Source organism: Rutidosis leptorrhynchoides, chromosome 7, assembly GCF_046630445.1.
Source record: "Rutidosis leptorrhynchoides isolate AG116_Rl617_1_P2 chromosome 7, CSIRO_AGI_Rlap_v1, whole genome shotgun sequence".
NCBI classification, from domain to species: domain Eukaryota; kingdom Viridiplantae; phylum Streptophyta; class Magnoliopsida; order Asterales; family Asteraceae; genus Rutidosis; species Rutidosis leptorrhynchoides.
In genome coordinates this window covers 224,699,170-224,722,937 of record NC_092339.1, presented here as the reverse complement: position 1 = coordinate 224,722,937, position 23,768 = coordinate 224,699,170, and the positions used below count along the sequence as shown (strand labels likewise).

The window sequence follows — 23,768 nt, the reverse complement described above, 5'->3', positions numbered from 1 at the left end:
CTTCTCAAAAGCTGATAAGTATAAGAACAAGTACAAAGCTATGAAGGCTCATATGAAGGAAAGTGAAAAGGCTGATAAGAAGGGAAAGAAGCCAGAAAAGGTTCTAGTTGTTGAGCATCATGATTGGGATGAAACCAGCTCTTCTTCATCTTCTGACAGTGATACTGATGATGATGATGCTGGTTATGCTTCTGGTAAAAAGCTGTGTTTGATGGCCAAGGAGGCCGAGGAGTCCGATGAGGATGATAATGGTAGTATGTTTTTGGCTGATATGAGGGAAGCTGATCGGAAAAAGGATTCACCTCAATGGAAATCTGAAATGCTGTATAAGGTTGATAATTATCGAACTTATACTGATGATGAAAAAGCTGAAATGATTGACTACCTAAGAGTTTATTTATGTAGAGGTAGTAAACGTGAAGAAGTTTTGAAAAATGATAACAAATCTTTAAATGATAAACTTAAAAGCAAAACTGATGAAATTAAGATCTTGAAGGATGAAATTTCAAAACTTAAAAAACAAAATTTTGCTTTAAAGTCTCTTCACGTTGAGGCAGCAGATGTTAAGAACCAGCTAAACGACCTCAAGAAGGTTGTTGCTTTATGGTGTACATCTACTCAACGCATAGCTAAGTGTGTAAATGAGCAGGTGCCTGCCCAAGTTGAAGCTTTCTTTGCTGGTGACTATGTTGCTGCTGCTGCTCTAGCAGAAGTTACTTACATGGACCCCATTCTTGAAACGAATCCTGAAGTTGTCTTGCCAACTACCTTTGCCAAGATAGTTAAGGGTAAAAAGGTCTTAACAAATAAGTTTTTCAGACCTACTGAGACCCCACCACCATCCATGAAAGAAATTTTGGAGGATGAAGTAAAAGCCAAGGAAACCAGTACTTCAATTGATGAAACTACTGATCCCTTAAGCATTTACTATATGACTCCAAAGGAAAGACGCATTAAAAGGGAAATCACTGAAAATAATCAAAGAAAGTTAAAATCAATTGATTCCCCTTCGTGTTCAAATTCCACCAATGCTGAGCCAGCTGATGAAAATTGTACTGGTCAACCAGTGGCTGCAGACAAGCCAGCAAAACGCAATACTGGCAAGTCAAAGGCAACATTCAAGATTTACAAGAATTGACCAGCATCAGATGAAGGGTCAGTAACTTCCCACACTGACTCGTTGAACAAAGGCAAGGAAGTATACCATGATTATGGTACTGGTTCTAAAAGGAAAACTGCCCTTAAGGGAAAAGCAAAAGTGAACCAAATTGTGGAATCAAGTGTTGGGTTATCTATCACTGAGATAATGACTTTCAAGCTTGACCAGCTCATAGCTGTCATATCTGAAAGTAGACCCGATCTTACTTTACCCATTTACTCAGTGTATGACCAGTCACCGATACCAAATGTGAGAAAATGCTACAAATGTGGCAGTAAGTTTCACTTAGCCAACCGGTGTACTCTAACTCTAACCCCATCTGCTGCTGCCTCTTCAAGCAAACCAGCAGACAGGAAGAGATCATCAAAGATAACCCTTCCAGAACCCATCCTTGGATGGGTTCCCAAAAAGAACTAATCTCTTAGCTACTATGTAGGCCATTCAAAACAAGCAAATCTGGTATCTTGATAGTAGTTGTTCGAGACATATGACCGGATGTAAGTCCCTGCTGATGGCTATCAAGAAAAGGATGGTCCAGTTTTATCATATGGAGATAATTCGTTGGGTTACACAAAGGGTTTTGGTACTTTAACAAATGGGAATGTTACATTTTCAAATGTAGCATATGTCGTTGGGCTTAAACATAATCTACTCAGCATAAGCCAACTGACAACCAAAAGTAAGATAGTCCAGTTCAGAAGGAAGATTGGCACTATTTTTGATAAGACAGGGAAGCCACTTCTGACAGCAAAAAGATATGAGAATATGTATCAAATTGACATGAACACAGCAGTCACAACAACTGATACTTGTTTTTATTCAAAGGCAGCAGACAACCTCAAGTGGTTATGGCACAAGAGACTCTCACATCTCAACTTCAAAGATATTCATAAGTTATCTAGTAAAATTTTGGTGTCTGGGCTACCCACAATGTCTTATGTGAAGGACAGATTATGTCCTGGATGTGAAAAAGGGAAGCATCACCATGCCTCATTCAAATCAAAGCAGATTTTATCTGTCGAGAAACCATTTCACCTTCTTCATATGGATATTTTTGGTCCTATTAATATAGCCAGCTGTAGTGGGAAGAAGTATACAGTGGTGATTGTTGATGAATATTCCATATACACTTGGGTGTTCTTTTTGAAGTAAAAGAGTGAAGCTGCTGATGAAATTATCAATTTTATCAAAAAAATGGAACTACTAAATGGGCAACTGGTGAAGCAGCTTAGAAGTGATCATGGTACTGAATTCAGAAATGCAACATTTGAAGAATTTTGTGCTAACAAAGGTATTTCACAGAACTTTTCTGCTTGAGAATACCTCAATAGAATTGTGTAGCAGAAAGAAGAAACAGAACTCTCATTGAAGCATCAAGATCTATGTTGGCTGTGAACACTGCATGTTTTACCAAGAATAGATCTTTAATAGTGAAAAGACATCAGAAAACTGCTTATGAAGTTATCAAAGGCAGAAGACCCTTAATTTCATTTCTTCATGTATTTGGCACTCCCTGTTTCATTCTAAACAATAGGGATCAGCTAGACAAGTTTGATGATAAGGCTGATGAAGGTATATTCTTGGGATATTCCAACATGTCAAAGGCATATAGGGTTTTCAATAAAAGAAGGGGTTGTTTTGAAGAATCCATTAATGTTACATTTGATGAAACTGCCCCTACTTCATCTTCTGGTCAAGAAGATGAAGAGTTACTATTTGAAGAGCCAACTCAGCAAGCTCTTGATGATGAAGAAGAACTAGCAGCAAATCCCTAACCAATCCATGTTGCCGGGTTCTCTGATGAAGAGATGGAACACTCTGTTCCATCTGTGTCTAAACCATGTGAACCTACTGGCTCTACTAAAGTTTTACAACTGGAGCATAGGTCTACTGGTTCTGAAGGATCTCAAGCTGGTACTAGTTACACTCATAATGAACAGTTGTCTCCCACTGCTGCTCATTCCTCTAAGCCTGCTGATGATCAAGATGTTGTGTGTTCCACAACATGCTCACATGTTCATAACACTAGATGGACAAAGGAGCATCCAATTAAACAAGTTATTGGTAATCTGGCAAGCGGTGTTAAAACAAGAATACATGCAACCAGTAACTTTTGTATACATGTCCTGATGAAGCAATAAAAGATCCATGCTGGGCAGGAGCAATGCAAAAAAGAGATCTTCCAGTTTGATAGGAATAAGATTTGGACATTGGTACCTAAACCTGATGATGAAACTAAGAAGATCATTGGTACCAAGTGGGTCTTCAAGAATAAGATGGATGAAGATGGGATTGTGATTAGAAACAAAGCTAGAGTGGTAGCTCATGGTTTCAAACAGGAAGAAGGATTAGATTATGGAGAGACATATGCTCCAGTGGCTAGGGTGGAAGCTATCAGATTGATCATGGCATATGCTGATAAGATGAACTTTAGGATATTCCATATGGATGTTAAATCTGCATTTCTAAATGGGAAACTGCAAGAAGAAGTTTATGTCAAGCAGCCTCCTAGTTTTGTAAGCAGTAAATATCCAAACCTTGTCTACAAGTTAGACAAAGCTCTATATGGCCTAAAACAGGCACCAAGAGCATGGTATGAGACACTTCATGTGTATCTCACTGGTATAGGTTTTAAAGTTGGAATAATTGATACCACTCTATTCTCAAAAGAGATAGATGGTGATCTCTTGCTGGTACAGATATATGTGGATGATATTATTTATGGATCTAAAAAGGAGAAACATTGTCAAGATTTTTCAAAACTTATGTCAAAGACATATGAAATGAGCTTACAAAGAGATTTGCAATACTTCTTTAGGATTGTAAATTAAACAACTTGATGATGGAATTTTTATAAGTCAAGATAAATATATCAAAGATATGTTAAAGAAATTTGGTCTGACCTGTTTAAAAGATATAGGGACCTCAATGGCAGCATCTATTAAAATAGATGCTAATCCCAATGGTGAACCAGTCAATATCACTGAATATAGAGGTATGATTGGATCCCTACTTTATCTTACAGCCAGCATACCAGATATTATGTTTGCCACATGTCTCTGTGCCAGATATTAAGCTGATCCTAAAGAGTCACACTTACTAGCTGTAAAAAGGATATTTAGGTATCTGAAAGGTACATCTAAACATGGTCTTTGGTATCCCAAATACCAGGATTTTGAGCTAATTAGGTATTTAGATGCTGACTTTGTAGGGTGTAAAATAGATAGGAAAAGTACTACAGGTGGTTGCCAGTTACTGGGTGGTAGGCTAGTCAGCTGAACGAGCAAAAAGCAAAATACTGTGTTCACATCTACTGCTGAGGCAGAATATGTTTCTGCTGGTAGTTGTACTGCTTAAGTACTATGGATGCAAAGCCAGCTGAAGGACTATGGTGTTCATGTTACAAAAACTCCAATCTACTATGACAACACAAGTGTTATTGCTATTAACAACAATCCTGTGATGCATTCTAGAACAAAGCACATTGACGTTCGATATCATTTCATAAGGGATTATGTTCAGAAAGGAGATGTGGAGCTACATTTTATTTTAACAGACCAGCAGTTAGCAGATCTTTTCACAAAGCCCTTAGATGAGAAACGTTTTAATTATCTCATCTCTGAGCTGGGTATGCTTGAACTTTAAAATAAAAGGCAACTTTGTTGGTGTGCTGGCTCAACAACATGTAGGGCAAGCCAGTAAGTCACAAATTCTTTCACTTACTACCTATATGTCAAACAGTCAGCACAACAAGGTCTTTTATATCATGGTTATTCAATGTTCAAAACGAAACAATAAATAGCTCACAATACTTAAATGATATCTTAAATCTGAAACTCATTTACTCCCAATGATTTAAAATTAAATTCATTACATATTAAATGTCACAAAGAATTTTTGTATTTAATACAAAATTTATCTTATGGTTTTTAACTTCAAATTGAATTGAAAGCTGCTGCATTTAATGCTTAATAGGAGGTATGAGTGTTCAAGCCGATTAAATGTCATGTCAACAGTCTATGTCCCCTCGAAAACGTGCCACTCTGTCACATCTGCCCACGCGCCTGTAGATGACAGTTGCCATTTTATCTCTCCTACACTTTTTCCACCAATCCGAAAGGTTAAATAAGGCGATCAATTCCACATAATAATCTTCGGTTATTAACTCTTTGATTTACCTTTCAAATACACACTCTTCTCTCTAAAAATCCCATATCTTCAAATATTTCATACAATCATCTTCAACATTTCATCAATGGCAGAACAACAACACCAATCACCACCTGCTGAGAATCGGCCAGAGGAACAACAACAGCAACAACAACTGAAACAACACCCTCCTCCAATCATAGAGGAATAGGATGAACAGGCACCATTGTTTAAACTTCACCCCACCCTGATCAGGGCTGCTAATGCACCAGACCATGCACTGATTCGCCTTTCCAGAGGCAATACAGCACACGCTCTCGCTATTCCCAAGTCTAAAGCCAACATTGACTATGAGGCTTTGATCGACTATATCAGGCGATGCCCCTTGGTAAGATCCATCACCGGAGTTCCTTATTGCCTCTATCCGGCCTGTTTAGCGAGATTCTGGTATACTACCACCATGGCCACCACTCAACAGAATGCTCTTTGTATTCATGGCATGGTGACTGAAACCCTAAACTGCTCGATCACTGTTGATGCCATCCGTCGTGCCCTTCAATTACCCGGTGGTCCATTTGTTAATTCACCGATGAGCGATGATTTTAGGCGGGAAGTGTTGGAGACAATCGGATATGCTGGTCCAATTGCTCATACACCACTAAGGAAGAACATGCCACCATTGTGGTATTACTTTTTCGGGCTGCTGACCCAGTGTATCAGCCAAAAGTCTGAAAGTTTTGATCAGTGCTCAGATTTTGAGCTGAAGATTGGTCACGACATGCTATTTAACCATAATATTGATTATGCCGGTGAAATCTATTTGAGGCTAAGGGAAATGATGCTTGCACCCAAATGAACACATCTAATCCCCTTTCCAAGGTTTTTGAGCCATGTTTTTGAAAATGAGCGGGGCGAAGCTTACTAGCAGATCGCTGATGAATCATTTGACCTACCTCTAAAGCAAGGGGGGATGCCAAAGGATAAACCTACTGCTCCATATGCTGCTTTGATGCCAACAATGCTTGAGTATCTCACTGCTCAATGTGGAGTTGCCCAGACGACTGCCTCTGGTGTTGCACCAGCTGAGGGGGAGGGACCTCAGTGAAAGCCAGCTATGAAAAGGAAGAAGCCAGCTACCTCAACTAGTACAGCCACCGTCTCACATACTGGTAAAGTAGTAGTTGTATTAGAATCTAGTGCTCTATGATCATAAAGAACAGCCCTAATCTTATATACTGAATACCCACTTCTAGTATTGGAATCTGTTGCTTAACTATTTCTTAGTAACAGGCAAATTCAAATGAGCTAAAGCTGGCTCCAAGCAAACCACAGGAGGGATTGCCCCAGTCTCAACTGCTGCTTCTGAAAAGAAAGATGCTATGGAACCTGGTGCGTCTCTAGACCAAACAGCGGAAATCTCTAACTTAATTAAAAATATTTTTACTGCTGATTTGAAAAATGAAAGTGGAGTTAAAGGAACAACCTTTACTCCCAAGCTGACTGGTTTTAAAACTAGTGTTAAGAAGAGTACCCATACTCTTCTAACCAGACACTTCCACATTTTTCTAAAATCAACATCATGCAATATACTCTGCTGACAGTATAATCAGCAGAGAACATAACTGACCCCCAAAGCAGTCTTGAGCTGGTTCTTCATCGTGTTGAATCAGTTCAGGCCACTGCACAGCCTAAATGTTACTTGGATCATGCTAATAGTCTCATTCCTACATCATTACTAGCCAGAACTCTTACACTATCTGGGTCAACATGTGTTGTCAATGAGTCAGCAGAGTCACAGCTGTACTTACAGATACCTAACTTTGTCTCAATCGAAGGGCTGACTAAATCACCAGTCTGTCCCTCGAGACCAACAACAGATGCAATTGTTGAGTCAAATTTATTTGGTTCTACAGTTGTTAACATAAAATGTTCTTTTGTTTCAGTTCTTAGTAGGGTAGATGAACAGGCAGAGGAGGAGCAAGAAAAGGATGTTATTATTTCTACTGATGAGCTCTCCGTTTCTTCTACTGGTGTTGGTGCTACTGATTCGTCTACTAGTGGTACTGATACTCGTACTATTGCTTTTACTGCTGCTGGCTCTACTAGAGACAATGTGGTTGCTGGTTCCACTGTTCTTACTGGTAATGAGGAGTTAGCTACTGCTGATATTTCTGCTACTCCTCCTACTGTCTCTGGTATTACTGATTCAACCACTGATTCTGTAGTGGTTAAGGAGATGATAATGGAACCTCCTCCTGTACTTGAAAAGCTCATTGGTAATATTGGTAAGGAGGTTCTTGATGTTTATATTTCTGGCACTACCACTGTTACTTCTCCAACTACTTCTATTGAGGAGATTATCACAGGTAGTGTCCAAGATGATGTGGTGCTTACTGATGAGCTTATCGTAGCAAATGCTGCCTATTCTGCACATGTCACTGGTTCTACGGAACCCACTATGAATGCTGGTACCTCTGCTACTGCGACCACTGACTTTTCTCATGCTAATGCTTCTGCTGAGAAGAAACCATATGTGTGCCAAGTACCAGATCCTGATGAAGTTGTACCTAACTTCATCTATAGGGGATCATCCATCACTCCCATAGTTGCCTTGCTAGTGGATCTGATGATTATTGATCCCCAAAGTGCTATAGTCTCAGCCAGCAAATTACCAGAAGAGGAGCTAACTGAGCTATTATCTAATCTGGATCGACCAGCAAGAGAAGAGATATATGAGAGGTTGGCCACGATACAACAAGTTAATGAGCAGCCATACTATCATTACTTTGGTATGACTCCAGCTGCTTCTCTATGGCCTGGTACATGGAGGCCTCTTAAGTTCATCATAGATCCTGCTACTGGTAAATGTGTTATGCAAAATGTCCCTGATTCGCCAGTACCTTCCGATTCATCAGCTTCTTCCTCATCATCTTCTTCATCTGATGGTGATGCTGATAAAGGTACTGGTAAGGGCGGACCAGTTACTCATGATAATGTGACTGGTTCCAAAGACAAACTAGTGGATCTAACTGATGATGCTGATAATTATGCTGACAAGAATACTAGTGGTTCTAAACCTTTGGGTGAAGGTAAAAATGATGGTGATCATGGTGACGAGTCAGATTCTGACCTTCCACCTCCACCACCCCATGGAGGTACTTCTATGTTAGCTGCTAGTGATCGCCCCTCAACCAGCAGTTTTAATAATGATGAGGTGGCTCCATCTCCACTCTAGCTGTCTATAAGACGTTAGCCGAGGTTACACCAGATCTACAAAGCACCATTCGCTCTGCTATTGTTGATAGAATAACTAAAGCCATACGCAAAGCTGGGGAGGTTACCACTTCTACCATTGATAACCAGCTCAAACAAGTATGTGCTTTTGCTGATCTAGCGGTGGAAGCTATTGTCAAACAATTTGAAGAAGAGGAGGATCTCAAAAGGCGAATCATCTCCCATAATGAATATGCTGATCATATTGCCCGTCTTCAAACTGATCTTGATGCTGCTAATCGAAGGAATCTTTTTCTTAATGAAGAGAATCGGGTATTGACAGAGAGGTTGGATTTACAGGAACAGCAAATGGCTAATATGGTTCATGTCTCTGCTTATCGTCAATTGGTGGAGACTATGCAACAAATGGCTGCCCTACAAGCAGATGTTAGGGCCACTATTAATCAAATGGCCATGGGTGTTGCAAGAAATGGATTTAGAGCTTTAAATCTGTGTCTCTGACAATATGGTGTAGATCCTGGTGCCCATCTTTCTCCTGCTGATGCTGACTGGAACAACTTTGCATTTTCAGTTCCTGAGTCAGATAGTGACCTTGATGCACATGTTCCCCTGATCACCCTTCTGCCCCTGCTGATGACAAAAAGGGGGAGAAGAAGTCTAAAAAGAAGTCCAAAAAGAGAAAACAATCCGACGGGGAGCATGAGCATGAAAAGGCTCCTAAATAGCAAAGGAGAGATGGTGATGATGATGGTACTGGTACTGGTCAAGGTGCTGGCACTAAGCCCAGAAACGTTCATACTGAAGCTGGTGTACAGGCAGCTGGTGAATCTCAACCCAGTGTGTCTGCCACATCAGTGGATGATATTGGTTCTGGCAGTAAGCGTAGTGATGTTTTTGAGCTGGCTATTACTGAATCTTTTATTGTCTCTCAGACGATTGAAAGGAAACTGAAAAGAAAACTGGAGAGACATCAGAAGAGACATCAAGATTTAAATGATGCATTTAATGCCAAATGGGAGGCTTATGTTGCTCGTAAACAACACAGAATTTAACATAGAAGAAGCCTGGACACAGACAAGTTGGATATTAATGATGAACTAAGCAGAATTAAAAAGTACAAAAGATATGCTCATAAAAGAAATGCTAAGTTCATGGTTATGTATGTCAAGAAAAGGGCAAAGCTGTATGATGAGCGAGCAGAAAAGATCAAACGAATGACTCCTGAAGAAATGAAATATTATCTTCCATCTATCGGGTCAAGAGGAGAAAGAGCTGACGTGTTCATGAAATGGCTAGATGCAATGTTAGAAACTAGCTCATCTTCTCGGCCAGCATCTTCTACTCAACCAGCTACACAACAACAGCCAGCAAAAATAACAGACCTTGATGTTAATGATGTTAAGGGGGAGCATCTTGCTATTATTCCCTATCTACCTCCACAAGAACCAGTATCAACACAAGAACTATCAGCTGAACCCATGCCAATCGACAAACAAAGGGTGAAATCTGCTCCTAGGGACAACCAGCCCGTAAGGAAAGGACCCATATTTGAGGCAGCTGATGAAGATACTTTGGCAGTTGTGCCAGCTGATACTAATCAGTCAGCTAGTACTGAAGACACAGCAAAGAGTGCTGTGATAGAAGACCAAGCCAGTAGTGTACTGCTGGGTGAAACAAGTATTGAAGACCCAGCCAAGACGGCTGAGCTGGGTGCTAAACAAGATGATGATACTGTTGATCCTGCTGACTTCACAGTCTGGGGTAGAGGAGATCACTTATTTGTTCAATCACCTATCTCTCCCCGGACTCTTGCTTATTTTAACAGAACACAGGATGAATGCATTAATCAGTTTTTAGTAAGTTCTTCAGGCATATTAGAATCAATCATGTATCCTCCATCTTCCCCAAAACCTCATGATAAACACACAACTTAGGAAGATGACTCAGTTGCCCAAGGTAAGCCAGATCTAAGAAGGATGAATCTAGATGAAAGTGAAGCTTACAGGCTGGAGATCACTGTATCTGAATTGCTTGAGCAAAGACAAGCAGCTAGTTCTGAAAGGATACGCCAAGTTAGATTGCTACATCATCCTCTTGATTAGCCATTCTACATCACTGCCTTAACTTATGGCATTGAAATTGGTGTGTATCTAAATAACAGTGGTCAAAGGCTTCATACTGATGAAGAGAAAGCTCAATTTCATGAGGCTCGGCAACTGGATATGGATCGAAGGCAGTATCGTGATGCCCTTATAACTGTTGAGGGAAGGAAAATGATTGATACAGCAAAGTCCCTGAATATTACTGCTGATGAGTATCTTTTGGGCTTAGAAGTTGAAAGACAAAGAAGGGAGGATGCTGATGCTGAATATGCTGAAAGGGTAAGGCTTCAAGAAGTAGAAGCTAAATTGGTTGCTGATAGAAAGCAAGAGGCTGAGTCCCTCAAGCTAGCCAAAGCTATTGTTAAGCAACAAGATAAAGCTCTTGATGAACTAGAAGCTGCTGAGAAAGCACCTGCTACTACTCCTATAGAAACTGAGCGAACAATTGAGCTATCTGATCACTATTATAGGAGCAAGTATGGTGATGTACTGACCAGGAGATCAAATCCCAGCAAGATCATCAAAGTGCACAGAAGCACAAAAAGAGCTTTCAGTATCAGCAGAGAAGATAACATTCAAGAGAGGGTAGACTACACTGATTTGAGAACCTTTGGATTCAGTGAATGGATGGAGATATTGAAGTACTTCATTGGTAAAGCTGAAAGTGGTATTAAAAAGACATTGAAGCCTGAACTCCAAGAGCTCTTCAACAAAGCAACAAAATTTAGGAATGCACCAGTAGTAAACGTAGAAGAAGTTTTTTCTCAAAAGCCTAAAAGAAAGAAATCTACTGGTGAAGGCCCACACAGAAGAGATCCCATCACTCTACCTCCTCATGTTCCAGTTTATGACACTGCTGAGCTGCCTTACTTGTTTCCTGAAGCCTGGGCTACCGTGAAAGTGAAAGAAGAAGAGCTATCTGGTGATGAACTAGAAAAAGATAAAGATAAACACAGATAGCCTTCTAGTGCTCAAATTGTATCTTTTGTTACTGATGACGTGAAGATCGTGTCCTTTTATTTTGATCGAATTTAGATTGAATTTATTACACGAATTGGTTGTGATTATATGGTGTTCTTATGATTTTGGATTGATTTCACACATATAGGAAACTTTGTCCTATCCGTATAGTAATAGTTTATTTGGTAAATCCGGTTCGTTCCATTGGGAGGTTGAGTTTTCAAGGTTTTAATCGCTAAAAGTTAAACTATTTAAAAGGCGGATTTTGGATTAGGGTTTGCTACTTAATTGAACGGAATTTAAATTTAACTAAAACGAAATAACTAAATTAACGACAATAAAAATACAATTTAACTAATTTGACAAAATAGAAGAAATAAGGTTTTTCATGGCAATATAGCAAAATAGTAAAAAGTAATTAAAATTTACTATATGGTAAAAAGTGAAATTGAAGAGATTTAAAATAAGGTAAAGTAGTGGCTACTAAAATATGTCCCCTCTGGATTTATGGATTGTTTTTAAGTCCGGTTATGATGTTTTAATATATATCCTTATATTTTATTTTTCGATTTATAAAGATTTAACTAACTAAAATTAAATCTAACTTTCGTTTCGATCTCGTTTTAGAGAATTAAATTATACCTCAATTATTTAAATTAAGATTTAATCCAGTTTTTACTTTCGTTAAAACCAAAATTATAACGGTCTTACCCTTTTTATAATTACACGATTATATAAGCTATAATATTACCCAAACCATCGAATCACACTTCTAAATTGTTGTCAATAATTTATCTATATGTCCGTCTAGATCACCGAGGTGTTGAAGCATAATTTATGTCAATTTAATGCACTTTCGTTTATCAATTTTAATAAATTATGTGATAAGGGTGAAAATATTAAATTATATAACAATGGGTCGGTGATTAAACTTAATATTAAAAATAGTCAAAGTTACATCATAATATTATAATATGGTTCAATCCATTTGTCCAGAGGTTCTACATTTTAGTTACCACTATGGATATTTAGTTGGACATTATAACGGCGTAAAAATAAAAATTATATAAAATGGACATAATAACAATAATAAATAAATAACAATAATAACGACGATAATAATAGATATTACGATAACAATAATAATAATAACAATAATAATAATAATAATAATAACAATAGTAATAACAACGATAATAACGATAATAACAATACGCGAAAATAAAGTTGGGACGTGGAGACTTACAGTGAGTTGGAACGGTAATAAGCAATATTATTAGCGTAGCGGTACACGGACAGAACTTCGACTTAAAACCCGTAAATTAAACGTTACAATAACTTTATAATTAAAATAAATTTAATTAAAATTATAATTATAATTATATATTATGAACATTACAGAAGAGAAATGAAAACTGATGTATATAAAGCTCGAGCAAACTGGATTTTTATTGATATGTGGCCTGCTACAGTAACCCATGCGAGATGGGTTTTATGCCTATTTCCCATGCGATCGCATGGCCGCCAGATCCAGCTCACAATTTTTTGGATTTTTACTTGTTGACATATTATAAAAATATATATAATATATAAATAATTTATATAATTATTTAAATATTATATTATATATTCTTGTGCATAGTTGACTCATAATTTTGGCTCCGATGTCTCGTACATTTACGCCCGGTTTATGTCTCAGTCCCGGTTTCTCGAACGTCTTTTCGTACAATTTAATATCGTGTAATTTGCGTTTCGCAACTTGCGTTTTTGTCAATCTTTAGACGTTTTTCTTCGATAATTTAAACCACTTGGAGTGTAACTTGTACGTTTGAGAATTTTGGACGTTTTCGCCTTTTAAATCTTCGTTTTCGACTTTAAATCTTCATTTTCGAGCGATCTTCGTCTTTTGTCTTCGCACTTATTTATTTAAACGATTACAACTAAAAAAGGAAATTACAATTAAAAACATTACATTTTGGAATGATATTGCGTCTAAATATATGTTCGTTTTAAGCAATATCAAATATCCCTACACTTGAACGTTGCTTGTCCTCAAGCAATATAGAACTTGAAATAAAACAAACTTCACACTAATCACTTCTTTATTCTTCACACTTTATACATCAGTGATTTTAATACGGCGGTATGAACAATGATAGTAACGATGTGGTTTACAGTCTCATTTGACTATGAAAATTTAGATCCTTTAAGGAAATTGGATCTTTATGAAAATATTTGATCTTTTGAAAATTCATGCTAGCTTTTACCGTAGATAAGTTTTTCGATTTAACCCTTTATTGGTGTTGCAAAATGTTTTTGTGGGTTGTGTGGGTTTTAGATTTTAAAATTTTAGCTCAAAACTTGCGGTTTTGTGTCACCCACTTGCTTACCTTGTGTTAGGAAAGCACACGTCCAGTATACTTGCTCCGTATATTACCTTTCGGTAAACTACCGTCCGGTTGTAAAGGAAAGCGTTGAACAAGCAACTGTTAAGGCAATGTCTAATGACATGCATTTGATTATGGTCCAAAAACGTGTCGGATGCAATTATTATCTTTTGTAGGAGAAATAGCAAAGATCACCCTATAATTTTTCGGTCTGGCACAAAACCTGTCTTCGACCATGCTATGCATCCACCGTTCTTACGGTTGACACCCGATTTAGTTCAGGTGACCTAATGATTTCTGATGAATTCTCAGGATTTTACGTTCAATGGTAATGAACGCATTGAAAATAGGTTTTCAGAAAACAAATCGGTTTTAATTTGATTAAAATATTTTCTCGTTCAAGCTCGAGTTTAGATATCATTGAATTCCATGAGTTTGTAATTATCAATCTTTAAGGTCAATCTCAAGGATTGAGTAATATCATGTTTAAATGCTGATTTTTAATCTTTAAGGAGATTATCCTTTCTGGGGTCTGATTCATTAGTCTTATCAAGCTAATTTGCACGGCGCCCTACCCATTTTACAAGACAGATCCTCTCATAGATAGGATAAGTCTGACCACTTGGCGACCCTGTTTGATGCTGAGGTCTGTGGATTTCCAGCTGATTTTCGAGAAAACTTTTCAAGGTTTTTTGTAGACTCTACAACTGGTCTGGACAACAACTTCCTGACCTAAATCAAGAAGCGAGTTTTTTTTTCTGAAGACTTTACTTCATTTTAATGATGGAATTGATTCATCGTGTAGATCCATATTTTCTTTAATTTTCACAATTTAATGGGTAAAACAAATTTATACAGCCCAAAGCAAAAGTACCTGCAATAAACTTCGTACAAACATGTGATAACAGTTCATATATATTGACAAATCTCCCCACACTTGGCTTTTTTCATGCGTCTTTTTATTTATAATAAATAAATTCAAGAGTTTTTGTTGTTTCTCAATTTATGTCCTTTTTTTAAGGTTAACAATAATTTCGGTACCCGCACCTAGTTTTATCGTTCATAAACATATTAAACAAGATTTGAATTCATTTAGTTAAAAAAAAAAATTTAAAATTTTCACAAAATTTAGAAAATAAGTCAAGTGTATAAACCTGAGAGAATTTATAACCCCTCCCTACACTTGAGATCATGCAATGCCCTCACTTGCAATGAAATCAGACTAAATTAAATTCACGAGGGCAATTAGAATAGAAAGGGAGTTAAAACCTCTTTTGCTAAAAAGCCGTAACTTGCGGGATTTATTTAATCTGTTAATGTTGATTTATCCGTCATTCCAAAATTTCCGTCATCTTTTCATATGTTTCGCCAAAAATTGGTTGCTTTTGTTAAACTGAATTTCAATCTTTGAAAATGCGTCTTATACCCTTATTAGTATATAAAATAATATACAAACATATATACATATTTTTGAAGTTTGGTATATTACCCCATATTCATATAATATTTTTGGCATACTTTAGATCAATAATATTAAAATAATGATAACAAAATTTTTCGCCCCATCCTTGGGTAAAGCAATTTCGGTTCTACGACCTAGTGTTCAACTCACGACGAATTTTAGAAATCAATTTTTTAAACTTAATGAAATAAAGTAAATTTTTTTTTTAAAATTCACACAAAACTTAAATTTAAAAAGAATATTAATTTCATACAAAACAAAAAAAATCAGAATAGAGGTAGAAGACTAGTTCTTTAGTGTCTGCTAGTGGAAAAGACCAATCGAGCTCCACTCTTGAAATAATTTGAAACGTTTTAAGAAGGAGAGTGGTTAGATAAAATTACCCTGAATTCATTTGTCCTTAGGGTAGAATGTGATGTCATCTCTTTCAGTGTTGTTGAACCCTTCATAGTAGAATTTAAGTCTGTGACCATTCACATTGAAAATACCACCATGCTTGTCATATAACTCTACGTATCCGGATGGAAATGCTTGTTTTACTTCATACGGTCCCCTCCATCGGGACTTAAGTTTCCCAGGTAAAAACTTAAAACGTGATTGAAAAACTAGAACTTTGTCCCCTGGTTCAAATGTTTTCTTCTCTTTTAAGTGAGCATCGTGCCATTTCTTAGTTCTCTCTTTATAAGATCACGAGTTTTCATATGCTTGAAGTCTTAGCTCGTCTAATTCATAGAATTGTAAGAATCGATTTTCTCCGACTTCCACAAGATCTGTATTACATTCTTTTATTGCCCAATATGCCTTGTGTTCAACCTCGACAGGTAGATGACACGCCTTACCATATATTAATCGGAAAGGAGTGGTACCAATGGGCGTTTTGAATGCGGTTCTAAATGCCCATAGCGCATCATCTAGCTTTCGATGCCAGATTTTTGGATTATTCTTAATTGTTCTTTCTAAAATTCGTTTAAGACCTCGATTTGTGTTTTCAACTTGGCCACTCGTTTGAGGGTGGTAAGAAGTTGAGAAACGATGACTAACTCCGTACTTTTTAAGTACTTTCTGGAGTAATTGATTTGTAAAATGAGTTCCACGATTACTGATTAATGCTTTTGGAAGTCCGAATCGTGAGAAAAGGTTTTTGAGAAAGCTGACAACAACTCGAGCATCGTTAGTTGTTAGAGCTTTTGCTTAAGCCCATTTAGAAACATAATCGACTGCTACGAGAATGTATTTGCATTTGTTAGAGGAGGGGAATGGACCCATGAAGTCAATACCCCAAATGTCAAATACTTCGCATACTAGGATGCTTTGTTGTGGTATTTCGTCTCTCTTGGAGATATTTCCAGATCTTTGACAAGCATCACAGGTTTTTACCATATTATGTGCATCTTTGAAAATTGTAGGCCAGTAAAAACCTGAGTTAAAGACCTTCTTAGCTGTATATCTTGGTCCGAAATGTCCACCAGCCGGTCCTTGATGACAGTACTCCAGAATTTGTTGAGCTTCTTTACCGTATACACATTGATGAATAACTTGATCTGCTCCTATATGAAAGAGACTAGGGCTTTCCCAGAAGTAAAACTTCAGATCAGTGAAAAATTTCTTCTTTTGCTGATAAGTTTGATTTTTAACAAGAATTCATGCGGCTAGATAATTGGCAAAGTCCACAAACCATGGAATTTCTTCTTCTGTTTTAATTTTCATTAGGAACTCGTCTGGAAAAGTATCGTGAATAACAGATTCGTCGAGTGATTCTAAGTTAGGATTTTCAAGACGGGATAAGTGATCTGCAGTGAGATTTTCTGCACCCTTTTTATCCTTGATTTCAATGTCGAATTCTTGTAGGAGAAGAATCCAACGAATTAGTCTAGGCTTAGCATCTTGCTTTTTGAATAAGTACTTTAGGGCTGAATGATCGGTATAAACAATTGTTTTAGATAACACCAGGTAAGATCTAAAGTTATCGAAAGCAAAAACTACTGTAAGAAGCTCCTTCTCAGTAGTTGTGTAATTCAACTGAGCTCTTGTAAGTGTGTTACTTCCATAGTATATTGGTTGAAAATTGTTATCTTGACGTTGACCTAAAACAGCTCCCAGCGCGAAATCACTAGCATCGCACATTAGCTCGAAAGGTTTGGACCAGTCGGGTGATACCATAACATGTGCATTCGTAAGTTTCTCTTTCAGAATGGAGAAAGCATTTAGACACTCGTCATTGAAATCGAATGTACTGTCTTTCTCAAGAAGTTTAGTCATGGGTCGAGCGATTTTGGAAAAGTCCTTTATGAATCGTCGATAGAATCCCGCATGACCAAGGAAACTACGAATTCCTTTAACATTGGTCGGAGGAGGAAGTTTTGAAATAACGTCTATCTTAGCTTTGTCTACTTCCATTCCAGTTCGAGAAATCTTGTGTCCTAAAAAAATGCCTTCCTTCACCATGAAGTGGCATTTCTCCCAGTTTAAAACAAGATTTGATTCTTCACAACGAATTAGCATTCGTTCAAGGTTTGAGAGACATGAGTTGAAGGAGTCCCCAAAAACAGAGAAATCATCCATAAAGACTTCTATACTTTCTTCAATCATGTTATGAAAAATTGCCATCATACACCTTTGGAAAGTGCCTGGTGCGTTACATAATCCGAATGGCATTCGTCGGTAGGCAAAAGTACCAAATGGACAAGTAAATGTGGTCTTGTCTTGGTCTTTTGGATCAATTGGAATTTGAAAATAACCGTAGAATCGATCAAGGAAACAGTAGTAATCTTTTCCCGCCAAACGTTCTAGCATTTGGTCGATAAATGGTAGCGGGAAATGATCTTTCCTTGTAGCGTCGTTTAGACGACGATAGTCTATATAGACTCTCCACCCAGTGACTGTTCTTGTAGGAACGAGTTCGTTCTTATCATTTTGAATAATAGTCGTACCCCCTTTCTTGGGTACTACTTGTACAGGACTTACCCACGGGCTATCGGATATAGGGTAAATTAACCCGGCATCAAGTAATTTAATAACCCCCTTTTTGACAACTTCTTTCATGTTAGGATTTAACCTCCGTTACCTTTGTACCACGGGTTTAAAATCTTCTTCCATTAGAATTTTGTGAGTACAATGAGCAGGGTTAATCCCTGGAATATCAGTTGTTTTCCAAGCAATTGCCTTTTTGTGGGTTTTTAAAATAGACATTAACCTACCCTTTTCGTCATCGGAAAGTTTTGATGAAATTATGACGGGTAATTATGACGTTCCTTGGAGATAAGCATACTCCAAATGTTCCGGGAGTTCTTTAAGTTCCAAGGTGGGTGGTTCTTCCAAGGAAGATTTTATCTGGAATCTGTTTCCATTGGTAATTTCTTCAAAAGGTTCATCTTCCCCGGCAATTTCTTCTTCTATATATTCTTCATCAGTGACTACTTTCAACAGCTTGTCTAACTCTATATCGACATCAAAATCTTCACCTTCACCTATCGGGGTGAAATCTGAGGTGTCGACATTTAATAGTTCGTGTAGTTCTTCCTCAATACAACAATCAACAATGTCTATTTGGAAACATTCGTCATCAGGAGACATAGGGTGTTTCATAGACTTATCTATGTTCAATATAATTCTATCCTCCCCCATACCTAAGCTGAGATTTTTCTCTTTTATGCGCACAATTGCGTCTGCAGTATTTAGAAAGGGACGCCCTAGAATTAGGGGAACCTTACTATCTTCTTCCATTTCAAGAACAACGAAATTAGCAGGAAAGATTAAGTGATTTACTTTAACCGGTAGGTTTTCAGCAATGCTAATAAGATAGTTGTATGTTCTATCAACTAATCGTATACACATCCTAGTTGGTTTTAAATTACCTAAGTTCAATTTTAAGTACAAGGAGTGAGGCATAAGGTTAATGCTTGCTCCTAAATCAGCTAATGTATCGTACATTACTGAATCTCCCATCAGACAATGAATGATGGAACTTCCAGGATCTCCAAGTTTTGATGGCAAATTTTGATTTTGTAAAATTGCCGAGCATTCCTCATTAAGGAATGTGGTTGAAACTTCTGCATATTTTCCTTTGTCTGCTATAATATCTTTGATAAACCTTCCATAATTCGGCATACCCGCAAGAATATCTACAAGCGGTACATTTATACAAATTTGCTTAATCATGTCAGCAAACTTGTTGTATTGTGCTTGTAATTTATCTTTCTTCAAACGTTGCGGATATGGAATTGGAGGTTTGTATACCTTCAATGGTGGTTGATTTTGAGTCTTTGGTGCACTTGTGGTTGGCACCGTTTTTTCTTCCACCACAGGTTCGTTTTCTTGTGAAACATGAATAGGAGTGAGAGGCTTTGGAATCTATGGGTTAATGGTTAACCCAGTTCGCGTAGTGATTGAATTAACTTGTGAAATATTACTTGAATTTTGAGTTTCCTTAACCTTTGGGTTTGGTTGCGTGTTGGATGGTAAAGTTCCCGATTGCCTTTCAGCAAGCAATTGAGATATTCTTCCCATATCTCTTTCAAAGTTTTGAATTGACGCTTGATGATTCCTTTAGACTTGCTCATTTTCCGTTTGGGATTGATGTAATTGTCTCTTCACTTGCTCATTCGTTTCTGTTTGACTTTTGACAAAATTCATCATAACTTCTTCAAAGTTAGATTTCTTCTCTACTGGTTGCGTGTTATGATTTTGTTGTTGATATGGTAATTGAGGTAACGGTTGTTGTTGAAAATTTTGTTGAGGTGGAAATGGAGGTTGGTTTCTATTGAAAAAGCCAGGTGGTCCATTTCTTTGAAAAGCAAAATTCTTCGGGTTTTGATATCCTGGGTTTGCAGGTTGATAATTAGAATTTCCTCCTTGAAAATTTCCTTGTCTTTGATCGGCTATAAAATTAACTTGTGCTACTGAGTTCATTTGCCGATAATTGATATCACAATCTTTCGTGAAATGTGGCTGTCCACAAATTTCACATCCTACTTGCAATGCTAAAACTGTTGAATTTAGTTTCTCTATTTCTCTTCCAAACTTTTTGAATTGATTCGACAGTGAAGCTATGGTTGTGTTGTTATCTTCATTTTCTTCAAGGCTTGCCACCGCCCTTTTAGGTAGTTGATCTCTAGACGGTGTCCATTCAAAAGTATGAACTGACATGTCTTCTAACATGTCATACGCTTGATTTGGTGATTTGTACATAAATACTCCTCCAGCGGAGGAATCTAATATACCACGAGTATGTACATCAATACCACGATAAAAAGTTTGTACTATTTACCCTTTTTGCAATCCGTGTTGCGGACAATTTCGTAACATTCTTTTTAATCTTTCTCAGGCAACATAAAGAGTTTCATCCGCCTTTTGTTTAAAAGTGGTGATTTCAGTTCTAAGTCTTTCGGCTTTTGCCGGTGGAAAAAATCAGGTAATGAATTTTTCTCTTAATTCATTAAAAGTTGTAATAGAATCAGGTTTTGATGCTTTCAACCATGCTTTTGCGTCTCCAGTTAACGAGTACGGAAAAGTTCTTAACTTAAATGCATATGAAGAAACATCTTTGTTTTTGTACAGTTCACATAAATCTTCAAAAGCTTCTAAATGTTCTATCGGATTGTTAATAAGTCTTCCGTCGAATTGGTTTTCACGAACCATGTGCATAAACTGCCCCTTAACTTCCCCGTTTTCAGCCTCAATTTCAGGTCTTCTTATAGGTGCAAGTGCGAGAGGGGGAATAGTTTGTCTGGTATTCCACATCGGTAGATCATTTAGATCAGGTGTTACTTCTGTCATTTCTTCTTTAATGACGATGGTTTCAGGTTCAGTTTTGATTTCTGGTTGACCAATAGTGTTTACTACTTGTTTTTTGATATTTTTCGGTGTTTTCGGTTGACTAGTACTACCTAATTTTTGTTGTTTATCTTGTTTTAATCTTTTGTTCAAGTTTCTTTCAGCTTCTAGATTAAGTGCAACGAGTTTAGGATTTCCTGAACGGGTCATACAATTACAAAATTGTATGTAATCTTGAAGGATTTATTCACTGAGTGTATGAACATTGAACTTCCTTGAAAATGAATTTTCACGAAAGGATCAAATAACTAAAAACAATGATAAAAACCTTTAAACAAACAGATTTTCCTTCTGATTTTGCATACGTTTTGAATAGCGAAAAGATGCAGCAGAGGGCAGGATTCGTTTGGTCCTAATATAATTGAGTACTGTTTGGCTCCAATAACCCAGTCCATGTACAAATCTAACTATTACTACGAATCAGAAAAATTATCTATTTATTTAACTGCCAACTTCCCTTGCAGCGGCGCCAAAAAGTTGATGACGTGAAGATTGTGTCCTTTTATTTTGATCGAATTTAGATTGAATTTATTACACGAATTGGTTGTGATTATATGGTGTTCGTATGATTTCGGATTGATTTCACACATATAGGCAACTTTGTCCTATCCGTATAGTAATAGTTTATTTGGTAAATCCTGTTCGTTCCACAGGGAGGTTGAGTTTTCAAGGTTTTAATCGCTAAAAGTTAAACTATTTAAAAGGGGGATTTTGGATTAGGGTTTACTTAATTGAACGGAATTTAAATTTAACTAAAACGAAATAACTAAATTAACGACAATAAAAATACAATTTAACTAATTTGACAAAATAGAAGAAATAAGTTTTTTCATGGCAATATAGCAAAATAGTAAAAAGTAATTAAAATTTACTATATGGTAAAAAGTGAAATTGAAGAGATTTAAAATAAGGTAAAGTAGTGGCTACTAAAATATGTCCCCTCTGGATTTATGGATTGTTTTTAAGTCCGGTTATGATGTTTTAATATATATCCTTATATTTTATCTTTCGATTTATAAAGATTTAACTAACTAAAATTAAATCTAACTTTCGTTTCGATCTCGTTTTAGCGAATTAAATTATACCCCGATTATTTAAATTAAGATTTAATCCAGTTTTTACTTTCGTTAAAAACAAAATTATAACGGTCTTACCCTTTTTATAATTACACGATTATATAAGCTATAATATTACCCAAACCATCGAATCACACTTCTAAATTGTTGTCAATAATTTGTCCATATGTCGATCTAGATCACCGAGGTGTTGAAGCATAATTTATGTCAATTTAATGCACTTTCGTTTATCAATTTTAATAAATTATGTGATAAGGGTGAAAATATTAAATTATATAACAATGGGTCGGTGATTAAACTTAATATTAAAAATAGTCAAAGTTACATCATAATATTATAATATGGTTCAATCCATTTGTCCAGAAGTTCTACATTTTAGTTACCACTATGGATATTTAGTTGGACATTATAACGGCGTACAAATATAAATTATATAAAATGGACATAATAACAATAATAAATAAATAACAATAATAACGACGATAATAATAAATATTACGATAACAATAATAATAATAATAATAATAATAATAATAATAATAACAATAGTAATAACAACGATAATAACGATAATAACGATACGCGAAAATAAAGTTGGGACGGTAAAAAGCGATATTATTAGCGTAGCGGTACACGGACAGAACTTCGACTTAAAACCCGTAAATTAAACCTTACAATAACTTTATTATTAAAATAAACTTAAATTAAAATTAAAATTATAAATATATATTATGAATATTACAGAAGAGAAATGAAAACTGATGTATATAAAGCTCGAGCAAACTGGCTTTTTATAGATATGTGGCCTGCTACAGTAACCCATGCGATCGAATGGGTTTTATGCCTATTTCCCATGCGATCGCATAGCCGCTAGATCCAGCTCACAATTTTTTAGATTTTTACTTGTCGACATATTATAAAAATATATATAATATATAAATAATTTATATAATTATTTAAATATTATATTATATTCTTTTGCATAGTTGACTCATAATTTTGGCTCCGATGTCTCGTACATTTACGCCCGGTTTATGTCTCAGTCCCGGTTTCTCGAACGTCTTTTTGTACAATTTAATATCGTGTAATTTTCGTTCTGCAACTTGCATTCTTGTCAATCTTTAGACATTTTTCTTCGATAATTTAAACCACTTGGAGTGTAACTTGTACGTTTGAGAATTTTGGACGTTTTTGCCTTTTAAATCTTCATTTTCGACTTTAAATCTTCATTTTTGAGCGATCTTCGTCTTTCGTCTTCGCACTTATTTATTTAAACGATTACAACTAAAAATAAGGATATTACAATTAAAAACATTACATTTTGGAATGATATTGCGTCTAAATATATGTTCGTTTTAAGCAATATCAGTTACTTCATTTTTCATTATGATGTTTTGTAATTACTGT

The 23,768-nt window shown here is 36.4% G+C and overlaps 1 non-coding gene across 1 annotated transcript; it reads left to right on the top strand.

The window, feature by feature from the left end:
• The first annotated feature begins 20,728 nt into the window (after positions 1–20,728).
• LOC139860818 (small nucleolar RNA R71) lies at positions 20,729–20,835 on the top strand. Its single transcript, XR_011763433.1, has one exon. It is a non-coding gene; the product is annotated as a small nucleolar RNA R71 (small nucleolar RNA).
• The last annotated feature ends 2,933 nt before the right edge of the window (positions 20,836–23,768 follow it).